The following is an 11,815-nucleotide window of genomic DNA, read 5'->3' on the forward strand; positions in this document are numbered from 1 at the left end:
TTTCTAATTCAAAAGAATAAAGAAAATTTTATAAGTTTCTACAGTACACATGAACTTTTGAAATATTTAAATCAGGCCTTCTGACACTTTGGGAAATGCAGGAATTGTGAGCAAGTCACCGCACCATCCCGAGCCTCAGTGTCCACATCTGGAACGTGGGAGAATAGGTCCTGCCTGATGGTTGTGATCTGGGGATTAAAGGATGTAGAGTTTGCAAAGAACCTGGCCTGGCACCAGGCATGTGGACGATACCCCACCTGAGGGCAAGGGTCCACGGAGAAGGTTTTTGCAGTTCCTGCTTGAGTTGTGCTGGAAATGAGCCATCCAGACAGGCTTCCTGGAGGAGGTGTGGCTTTCCATGGTGTTCTAAGATAGAGTCCAGGTGTGAAGCAGTGGTAGCGGGTCAAGAGGAGGTACCAGGGGCAGTAGATTCCTGGAGGTGGGTCCTCTGGGGAGCTCAAGGAGTTGCTGAGAGAGCCCTGAGGATGAGACAGAGGGAGGTGATGTGGGTATAGGAGGATGGACTTCCTGGGATTGTCCAAAACCAGGGAGCTGGATGGAGGGGAGAGAAGAGGAAGGGAGCCTGTGATCTTACAGCAAGACACATGGGTGACCCACTTTCACAGATGGGAAGATGGAGGCCCACAGAGGGCTCTGGGGCAGCCCTTTGCCCTGGCTACACGTAATGAAGGAGAGCACAGAGATGGTCACACTGCCCCGAGCGGTGTAGCTTGTGGTGAGTTGGGCTTTCCTGCAAGCACAGAGTGAGAGTCAAAGTCGTTCAGTCGTGTCCGGCTCTTTCTGAATCCATGGACTGTAGTCCATGGACTTCTCCAGGCCAGAATACTGCAGTGGGTAGCCTTTCCCTTCTCCAGGGGATCTTCCCAACCCAGAGATTGAACCCAGGTCTCCCGCATTGCGGGCAGATTCTTTACCAGCTGAGCCACCAGGGAAGCCCACAAGAACAAACTGAAATTTAAAAAACCGATCATTACTCAGTCATTAAAAGGAACGAATTCAGATCTGTTCTAGTGAGCTGGATGAACCTAGAGCTCGTTATACAGATTGGAGTAAGTCAGAAAGAAAAAAAGCGAATGTCATATGTCGACATTCTAGGAATCAGCGAACTGAAATGGACTGGAATGGGTGAATTTAACTCAGATGACCATTATATCTACTACTGTGGGCAGGAATCCCTCAGAAGAAATGGAGTAGCCATCATGGTCAACAAAAGAGTCCGAAATGCAGTACTTGGATGCAATCTCAAAAACGACAGAATGATCTCTGTTCATTTCCAAGGCAAACCATTCAATATCATGGTAATCTAAGTCTATGCCCCAACCAGTAACGCTGAGGAAGCTGAAGTTGAATGGTTCTATGAAGACCTACAAGACCTTTTAGAACTAACACCCAAAAAAGATGTCCTTTTCATTATAGGGGACTGGAATGCAAAAGTAGGAAGTCAAGAAACACCTGGAGTAACAGGAAAATTTGGCCTCGGAACACAGAATGAAGCAGGGCAAAGACTAATAGAGTTTTGCCAAGAAACTGCACTGGTCATAACAAACACCCTCTTCCAACAACACAAGAGAAGACTCTATACATGGACATCACCAGATGGTTAACACCGAAATCACATTGATTATATTCTTTGCAGCCAAAGATGGAGAAGCTCTATACAGTCAGCAAAAACAAGACCAGGAGCCGACTGTGGCTCAGACCATGAACTCCTTATTGCCAAATTCAGACTTAAATTGAAGAAAGTAGGGAAAACCACTAGACCATTCAGGTATGACCTAAATCAAATCCCTTATGATTATACAGTGGAAGTGAGAAATAGATTTAAGGGACTAGATCTGATAGAGTACCTGATGAACTATGGAATGAAGTTCGTGACACTGTACAGGAGACAGGGATCAAGACCATCCCCATGGAAAAGAAATGCAAAAAAGCAAAATGGCTGTCTGGGGAGGCCTTACAAATAGCTGTGAAAAGAAGAGAAGCGAAAAGCAAAGGAGAAAAGGAAAGATATAAACATCTGAATGCAGAGTTCCAAAGAATAGCAAGAAGAGATAAGAAAGCCTTCTTCAGCGATCAATGCAAAGAAATAGAGGAAAACAACAGAATGGGAAAGACTAGAGATCTCTTCAAGAAAATCAGAGATACCAAAGGAATATTTCATGCAAAGATGGGCTCGATAAAGGACAGAAATGGTATGGACCTAACAGAAGCAGAAGATATTAAGAAGAGACAGCAAGAATACACAGAAGAACTGTACAAAATAGATCTTCACGACCCAGATAATCATGATGGTGTGATCACTGACTTAGAGCCAGACATCCTGGAATGTGAAGCCAAGTGGGCCTTAGAAAGCATCACTACGAACAAAGCTAGTGGAGGTGACAGAATTCCAGTTGAGCTATTTCAAATACTGAAAGACGATGCTATGAAGGTGCTGCACTCAATATGCCAGCAAATTTGGAAAACTCAGCAGTGGCCACAGGACTGGAAAATGTCAGTTTTCATTCCAATCCCAAAGAAAGGCAATGCCAAAGAATGCTCAAACTACCACACAATTGCACTTATCTCACACGCTAGTAAAGTAATGCTCAAAATTCTCCAAGCCAGGCTTCAGCAATATGTGAACCGTGAACTTCCTGAGGTTCAAGCTGGTTTTAGAAAAGGCAGAGGAACCAGAGATCAAATTGCCAACAACCGCTGGATCATGGAAAAAGCAAGAGAGTTCCAGAAAAACATCTATTTCTGCTTTATTGACTATGCCAAAGCCTTTGACTGTGTGGATCACAATCAACTGTGGAAAATTCTGAAAGAGATGGGAATACCAGACCACCTGATCTGCCTCTTGAGAAATTTGTATGCAGGTCAGGAAGCAACAGTTAGAACTGGACATGGAACAACAGACTGGTTCCAAATAGGAAAAGGAGTACGTCAAGGCTGTATATTGTCACCCTGCTTATTTAACTTATATGCAGAGTACATCATGAGAAACGCTGGACTGGAAGAAACACAAGCTGGAATCAAGATTGCTTGGAGAAATATCAATAACCTGAGATATGCAGATGACACCACCCTTATGGCAGAAAGTGAAGAGAAACTAAAAAGCCTCTTGAAGAAAGTGAAAGAGGAGAGTGAAAAAGTTGGCTTAAAGCTCAACATTCAGAAAACGAAGATCATGGCATCCGGTCCCATCACTTCATGGAAAATAGATGGGGAAACAGTGGAAACAGTGTCAGACTTTATTTTTCTGGGCTCCAAAATCACTGCAGATGGTGATTGCAGCCATGAAATTAAAAGACGCTTACTCCTTGGAAGGAAAGTTATGACCAACCTAGATAGCATATTCAAAAGCAGAGACATTACTTTGCCAACAAAGGTCCGTCTAGTCAAGGCTATGGTTTTTCCTGTGGTCATGTATGGATGTGAGAGTTGGACTGTGAAGAAGGCTGAGCGCCGAAGAATTGATGCTTTTGAACTGTGGTGTTGGAGAAGACTCTTGAGAGTCCCTTGGACTGCAAGGAGATCCAACCAGTCCATTCTGAAGGAGATCAGCCCTGGGATTTCTTTGGAAGGAATGATGCTAAAGCTGAAACTCCAGTACTTTGGCCACCTCATGCAAAGAGTTGACTCATTGGAAAAGACTCTGATGCTGGGAGGGATTGGGGGCAGGAGGAAAAGGGGACGACAGAGGATGCGATGGCTGGATGGCATCGCTGACTCGATGGACGTGAGTCTGAGTGAACTTCGGGAGTTGGTGATGGACAGGGAGGCCTGGCGTGCTGCGATTCATGGGGTCGCAAAGAGTCGGACACGACTGAGCGACTGATCTGATCTGATCTGATGAAGACATATATATGGAATCTAGGAAAATGGTGCTGATGAAGCTGTTTAAAGGGCAGCAGACATAGACAACAGACTTGTGGGCACAGCAGGGGAAGGAGAGGGTGGGACCAGCCAAGAGAGTAGCATTGAAACATATTCATGACCACGTGTAAAGCAGATAGCCGGTGGGAACTTGCTCTATGGCACAGAGAGCTCAGTCGTGCTCTGTGACAACCTAGAGGGATGGGAGGTGGGTGGGAGGTTCAGGAGAGAGGGGATCAACATATGCCTATGACTGACCCAGGCTGATGTGTGGCAGAAGCCAACACAACATTGTAAAGCAGTTTTCCTCCAATAAAAAATAAATGAATTAAAAGATAATACAGCAATAAAGAAAATCAATCACTAAAAAGCCACCAGGGGCTTTCCTGGTGGCTCAGACGGTAAAGAATTTGTCTGCCATGCAGGAAACCCGGGTTTGATCCCTGGGTCAGGAAGATCCTCTGGAGAAAGGAAATGGCAACCCACTCCAGTATTCTTGCCTGGGAAATCCCATGGACAGAGGAGGCTGGGGGACTACAGCCCATGGGGTCACAGAGAATCGAACACTACTGAAGTGACTAACACTCACAGATTAAAAAAAAACCCAATCATTTTAAAAAGAAGGAACTGCAACTCAGAGAGCTGAAATGGCCAGCTGAGGAGGCAGGCCCAGGACCAGGACGGAGCGATGCTGGAGGTGGTACCCTGGTTTGCATCTCAGGGCGACCTGTGCTCCTTCTCCCAGGCGGAGTAGGGCGCCCCTGCCCAGTGGCCGCCTCCCCGGCCCTCCTGGAGTTTACTGGGTCCTTAATGGGCTTGCAGAGACCTGGCACCTGCTGCCTCTTCTGTTCTAATAAAAGGCGGGTCCTCTGGGGGGTGAACGGGGCGAGGGGGGTTGGCGTGTGGGGGGCTCTGGCTCGTGGCCACTCTGGGCGACGCATTCCTGGCTCCTGACTCACAGGGAGACGTCTTCGTGTCTCCTCAGCACTTTTGGACCCTGCAGCTGTGGTCGCATTCCTCCTGCTGGACCCCCCTTCTCCGTCCCCACCCCCACCCCCAGCAGCCCGAGCTGCAGCTGATGGCACAGACCCATCCTGGGCTGTGGAGACTGAGGCTGCCGAGGGCCCAGCACTGGTCTCCCAGCTGCGGCCAGGGCAGGGTTGGAGGGCAGCCATCGTCTCACATAGGGGACCCTTAGGACCAGACACTGGAGACGATCTGGGGCCCAGCCCTTGTGCTCAGAAGTCCCAAGTTTAGTACGGGAGACAGACAAGGACCCAGTGCCATCTTGGTCCCCGGATCAGGGGGGCTGAGTCTGGAGCTTGGAGGTTGGACCCGTGATGCTGAGCAAAGCGCCGGGCCTGCCGGCTCGGGGTGGCAGGGAAAACTGGGGAAGGCTGGGTCCCCGCTTTGGGCCTCGGTTTCATCCTCTGGCCAGTGCTGACCTGAACTGTCTTAACTCCCCAGGTCTGTTGAGTCCTCATAAGCCAGGATTCTAGACTCAATTCCTGCGCCGCGTGGTGGTGGGACCCGGTGCACCCAGGCAGGGGTAGGCGAACTGAGGCCAAGCCAGCCTGTCGCCTGTGTTTGTTAGAACGTGTCACTGGCACACACTCACGTCCGTCTGTTTACAGCTTGTCTGTGGCTGCATCAACAGACTTGAGGAGCTGCGACGCTGTCTAGACGTCAACCCCTAAAATATTTTCTATCTGGCCCTTTACAGAAAGAGTTTGCGCTAAGGGATGGATTTCAGGCCTAACCCATTGGCTGGGGCTGGGGAGTGGTCGGCGGGGGTGAGGATGGTGGGGGGGTGGGAGGACGGGAGGTGGGAAGTGGTGGAAGGACCCCCTCATTTTGGGGAGGGGGAGGGGTGGGAAAGGCCTATCTTAAAGGAGGTTCTTTCCAGAGCCCAGGTCCGGCTCTGGAACCCAGATTTCGCCCTGCAGCCTCCGTCCCCCGCCCCCGTGCGGACACGGAAGTCGCAGTGCCTGCCTCGCAGGGCGGTGCAGGGGCCCAGCGTCCCGCGCAGTGAGAGGAGAGAGTCTCGTGCCCAGGCCAGGCAGCCCGAGCCGGGTTATTTATGGGTTTCCGCCCAGAGGGGGGCCGCGGGCCGCAGGCCGTGTCTGACCTGAATTCTTACACTTACAGGAAATTAGAGCCCTTGGAAGCAGGTGCGCTGGTGATCCCAACGCTCGGGTGGCCGAGAGGGTGATGTGGCTGAGGCAGCAGGAGGGGGCGGGGGCTCGAGGGGGCCGAGGGCTGGAGGAGGGGCCAGTCCTGAGCGGACAGGGTTCCTGGCCCGCCTTCCTGCAGTCATGGAGGGGGGAAGATAGAATGTCACGAGCAGGCTCTGGATTGTCCCTGTGCCGTGCTGGTGTCTGCTCAGTTAATCCTCACCACACATCTATGAGGTAGGATGATCACCCCCATTTTACAGATGGGGAAACTGAGGACCCAGGATGTTTCCTTTCTGGCCCGTGAGCACGGAACAGGTTTTTGTTAGAGACAGGATTTGAACCCAGAAAGAACTGTATGTAATTCCAATTCTCGTGTCCTCTAGTCAAAGCCAGCTGCCCTGGGCCAATGGGAAGATCTTCACGGCACGTCCAGCAGGAGGTTCCTTGCTGAGCTGGTCCTGGGGTGTAGAGCATCCTGGAGCTCGCTGTGGGGCAGGAGCCTGGGAGCAAAGGAGGGAGGCGGTTGCCCTGAGGCCAGGGGTGGGTGGTGCCCAGCTTGCTGCCCACCTGAAGTGAGCACGAGTGGGCAGGAGGAGAGGTCATCTGTCCCCGAGTGTGATGCTGCCTTTGACTCATGACCAAGTGGGGGTGTGGATGTGTGTGCAACAGCGTGAATGGGAGAGAAAGCGGGAGTGACTGTTGGGTGGAACCTCTGGGTGTTTGTAGGGGCAGGTTCGGGCATGGAGAGGTGAAAAATGAATTCAATTTTGGGGACCTCCTTTATGACACAGAATGCAAAGGGTCTAATACCAAAGGGTCTTCAAAATGAGAAGGAAACCACAACAAAGGACACAAGTTTTGAAGCTGACAAACACCAGGAATAGGACCATTTCCAGAAAAATGTTACAGTATTTGTATCATTAACTTCCTGGCTCACTTCTGTAGTGCTGATTTTCCTACTGGTAGTTCTTGGCTTCAGCATCATGTGAGTGAATACGTTGCTAGGCCCTTTCAGAGCCTGGGAAGAAGCCTGCAGTGTAAGCCTGGGGCTGTGTGAGTTTGTGTGGGTGACTAGGGGGGGTGTGTGTGTTTGTGTAAGGATGTGACCAACAGAGTGAGAGATGGAGAGTAAGGCTTTCACAGCAGACTGGCTCCATGAATGTTTGTTGGCTGAAATAAAAGAGAGTGTCACACGTGTGTGTAAAAGTGTGTGCAGGACGCATGCATGTGTTTAAGTGTGTGTGCACACACATGTGAATGCATGGGTGTGCAGTCGTGTCTGAGAGGACAGAATGGTGTGTGAGTCTGTGTGAGTTTCCTTGGGTGTCTTTTCTCTGGCACTCCAGTTTTGGGGAGCCTATCCCTGTCTGAACCTTCACCCCCTCCCATCCCCTACCCAGAGGCAGATGGGCACAGACACGCCGTGGCATTCAGTCCAGGCCTTGCGGGGACAGACTTGGTGTTCGGAATTCACAACTCCTTCTCTGCCCCGCCTCCCTTCCTCCCACCGATGAAATGTTGGTAATTCAATCCAGGGAGAAGTTCAGTGTCCCAGGGAGAGGCTGGCACAAGCCTTCCAGACTGTGTGCGTGTGTGCAAAAGTGAGTTCAACAGTGTCCAAGCCCCCCAAAGAGCTTGCCATTTATACCCTTTCTTGTATAAATGGGGAAACTGAGGCTTGGAGGTAGAGAAGGGATGTGTCTGATTAAATTATGAGAGCAGGTTGGGGCCAGAACTCAGATCTCCCAGGTTTGTTGTTGTTGTTAAGTCACTAAGTTGTGTCCGACTGTTTGCAACCCATGGACTGTAGCACGCCAGGCTTCCCTGTCCTTCCCTATCTCCAAGAACTTGCTCAAATTCATGTCCATTGAGTCAGTGGTGTCATCCAACCATCTCATCCTCTGTTGTCCCCTTCTCCTCCTGCCTTCAATCTTTCCTGGCATCAGGGTCTTTTCCAATGAGTCAGTTCTTTGCATCAGGTGGCCAAAGTATTGGAGCTTCAGCTCCAACATCAGTCCTTCCCATGTTATTCAGATGCGATTTTCTTTAGATTGACTGGTTTGATCTCTTTGCAGTCCAAGGGACTCTCAAGAGTCTTCTCCAGCACCACAGTTCGAAAGGATCAATTCTTCGGTGCTCAGCCTTCTTTGTGGTCCAACTCTCACATCCGTACATGACCACTGGAAAAACCATAGCCTTGACTAGATGGACCTTTGTCGGCAAAGTGATGTCTCTGCTTTTCTGATTCCAATTCCGCTAACAATTGTTAAGTGCTTGCTGTTGGTCAGGTATTGGGTCAGGTGAAGGGGTGGAGGGTGGTTGGATGGATAGAACCATCTCTGACCTGGAGATGCTTCTAGAAAAGCAGTAGAATACCTGAGGGCATCCTGGGAAGGGGCAGGGATTTGCGTGTATGGTGAGTGGGGGGAACAGCAATGAGAAACAGATGGAGCCACATCGTAGGGGTCCATGGTGCCAGGCTGGGGAGGGTGCTGTGCTCCTGAGGGAGCAAGTTAGAGGGCTTGGGCCTGGTCAGGTGGGGCAGGTGCGGATTTGTGTTTCAGAAGGAGAACCTGGCTTCTGGGGGTGGTGGTAGTGACCACCACGGAGGCTTGTGCCCCAGCTGGGCAGGAGGAGTGGGTCTGATGGGGGTGGGGAGACAGGGTTGCCAGGCAGAGGTGACCCCAACTCTGGCCTTTCTCACCATTCACCCCTGTTCCCCATCACCTTTCTGCTAACAAACAGGTCTTAGCCCGACCATATCCAAGAAAGGCCCTCCGCTTGAGCTTGGAGGAGGAGAGGTGATGGTCGGCTGGGGTGACCTCAGATAGCTTCCTTCCGTATGGTCGGGAGATGAGTGCCTCAGAGCACACCTGAAAGGGGAGCAGATCTGGGCTGAGGTCAAGCAGAAAGATTCTGGAGAGCCAGGCTGATGCCTAAGTTCAAATGCTGATCCATGTGGATTTGATGCTTAACCTTTTTGGGCCCCAGATTCCTCCTGAATGGAAGACAAAGTGAACTCGAGCTCAGGTGCCCAGCATAGTGAGACTCCACGCGTCTTGGCTGTTCTTCTAATTATAGAAATCACATCCACCGGGACCTCCCTGGTGGTGCAGTGGCTAAGATTCCGCACTTCCAAAGCAGGCTCGATCCCTGGTCAGGGAATTAGATCCCACCTGTCACAGCTAAGAGGTCGCACACCGAAACTAAAGCTCCTACGTGCCGCAACTAAGACCCGGCACAGCCAAATACATAAATAAATATAAAAAGAAAAAAAAAAAAAAGGAAGGAGAAGTCACATCCAAGACAGCAATTTCTTCTCACCCGTGCAGCCTAGGAGGGCTTCACGCAGAAGGCTAGCCATGGGGCGAGACTGGGGCTTGGATCCCTGTTTTGTCCCTTGGCCTGTGTGTCCTGGGCGAGTCATGGACTCTTTCCGAGTCTTGGTTCCTTTCCTGTGAGGAAGGAGAGCCACAGTCAACCGGTCCTGAGACTTTCCTATCCTTCTAGCCAGAGCCCAGTGCGTCAGGCCTTCTTCCATCCTCACAGCCACCCCGAGGAAGTCGGGGGTGACTTCACATAAAGAAATGGAGATTCAGGAGGCCTCCCTGCGAGTTCTTGCCTGAGCTCACACAGTGTGGAAGGCGGATCCAGGGCTGACTCAGATGATCTTCACCATCAGGCGTAGTCCCGTTCATAGTTATTCAGTTGCTGTCGTGTCTGACTCTCTACGTCGACTGAGGCACGCCAGGCCTCCCTGTCCTTCACCATCTCCCTGAGCTTACTCAAACTTGTGTCCATCGAGTCGGCAATGCCATCCAACCATCTCATCCCACACATACTTGGTGTGAGTAAATAGCTGTCATTGTCCACGAACAGTGATTATATCAGATGGGTCTTCCCAGAGGAACAGGGTTCCCCAGGGAGCAGAGGGGAGAAGGGAAACCTGGACAGGGCAGGCAGGGCTGAGCAAGAGCAGGGAGAGGGAAGGGTCTTCTTTCCGCCTGCACTTAAAAAAATTATTTATTTTAATTGGAGATGAATTACTTTACAGTATTGTAGTGGTTTCTGCCATACACTGACATGAATCAGCCATGGGTGTACATGTGTCCCCCATCCTGAACCCTCCTCCTACCTCCCTCCCCATCCCGTCCCTCAGCGTAGTCCCAGTGCACTGGCTTTGAGTGCCCTGTCTCATGCATGGAACTTGGACTGGTCATCTGTTTCACAAATGGTAATATATATGTTTCAATGCTATTCTCTCAAATCATCCCACCCTCGCCTTCTCCCACAGAATCCAAAAGTCTGTTCTTTATATCTGTGCCTCTTTCGCGGTCTCGCATATAGGGTCATCGTTACCATCTTTCTAAATTCCATATGTATGCGTTAATATACTGTATTGGTATTTTTCCTTCTGACTTACTTCACTCTGCATAATAGGGCTCCAGGACTTTTTATCTGCTGCAAGGGAAGGGCTTGGAGCCCTTCCCTATCCCCCACTACATGTGACCAGGGGTCTTGGGGAGACCCCTGAACTTTGAGCCAAGGTTAAGGAGGAATTTCATAGCCATAGTAGGCCGTGGTTGAGCTCTACCCTGCAGAAGGAGAAACCCTGGGTCTGAGAGCCTCCCCCCTGCCACCGACTGTCTGTGTCCTCCTCCTTTCCTGGTTGGGTCCTGCCAATGGCAGGGTAGGGGCAAAAGCTGGCTCCACTCTGCCGAGTGCTCTGGGCTGGCCACCATCCTCTGCAGCTCTGTCTGAAGCCCACTGTCTAAAGCCCACTCCCTCCCATCTCTTTGCCCTTTGGGGGGCAGTGCTGATGGCTCCCCACTGTTGCCAGTCCCTGGGTGCGGCAGCATCCCTTGGTCAGCTTCCTCGAACCACACCCTCTCCTCCCAAAGTCCCTTTTCTGGGCGTCTCTCTCCTGCTGGGGTCCTGCTGCGTGTCTCCCCAGCTGTCCTGCCCTTCCCTCTCTCTTCTGACTTGGGCTCCTGCCCTCTGCTTAGCTGGGTTGAGGAATGTCACTTTCAAGTCCACAGTGGGGGCCTGGGGCTCGCAGGAGGGGAGCCTCAGAGTCATTTCAACAAACACCAAACTCAACAGCCTCAACTTTAAATAAATAAGATCTGACTGGAGGGCAGCTGCTCGCCCCGGGAGCTTTGGGGAGACCCTTGCTCCTGTCCCCCCAAGTCTGGTCTAGTCACATGGTCAGCTTGCCCCGGTTCTGGTGTTCACAACTCCCTGGGATCTTCTGGCCCCATCCTGTGCTTTGGCTCTGCTGAGAGGCTGATTCCCAGCCTCCCTCTGCCCACCCACTGCAGCGGGACTGGAAGCATGGGAGACTGTGTAGCTTCTCCCAGGGCCGCTTCCGAGATGTTCCTTCCTGTCGTCGGGAGGTTCTCACATCCTGCCATATCCTCTCCCGCTTTGTATCCATTTCTCCTCGTTTGGTCCATTTGCAACTTTCCTCTTAGTGAACCCCAGCCACCTCCAACCACTTGCAAGGGGAAGGAACACGCTGGCTGCTATGAAACGATTGCAGAGATTCAGGGCAGAGGCAGGGGGACCGGCCAGGATAGTCCAGGCAGGCGAGGATGGGGGCCCGGACCAGGGAGGCAGCAGGGCAGATGGTGAGAACCAGGAATTTCAGCCACCAGACCCCCTACGGTGAACATCATACAAGGCTTCAGCCAAACTAAAGCTCTTGAATTTGTTGTTGGTCAGTCACTCCGTCATGTCTGACCCTTAGCAACTCC

General features: G+C 51.3%; 1 long non-coding RNA gene across 1 annotated transcript; it reads right to left on the reverse strand.

The window, feature by feature from the left end:
* LOC147377344 (uncharacterized) lies at positions 1-6,125 on the reverse strand. The gene is made up of 2 exons (XR_015137305.1): positions 6,029-6,125; positions 1-479 (listed from the first exon to the last, which is right to left on the reverse strand). It is a non-coding gene; the product is annotated as an uncharacterized LOC147377344 (long non-coding RNA).
* Between the last annotated feature and the right edge of the window lie 5,690 nt (positions 6,126-11,815).

This window comes from Bos grunniens, chromosome 2 (genome assembly GCF_055505025.1).
Source record: "Bos grunniens cultivar Pamir isolate PY7600 chromosome 2, Bosgru_T2T1.0, whole genome shotgun sequence".
In the NCBI taxonomy this organism is placed as follows: Eukaryota; Metazoa; Chordata; class Mammalia; order Artiodactyla; family Bovidae; genus Bos; species Bos grunniens.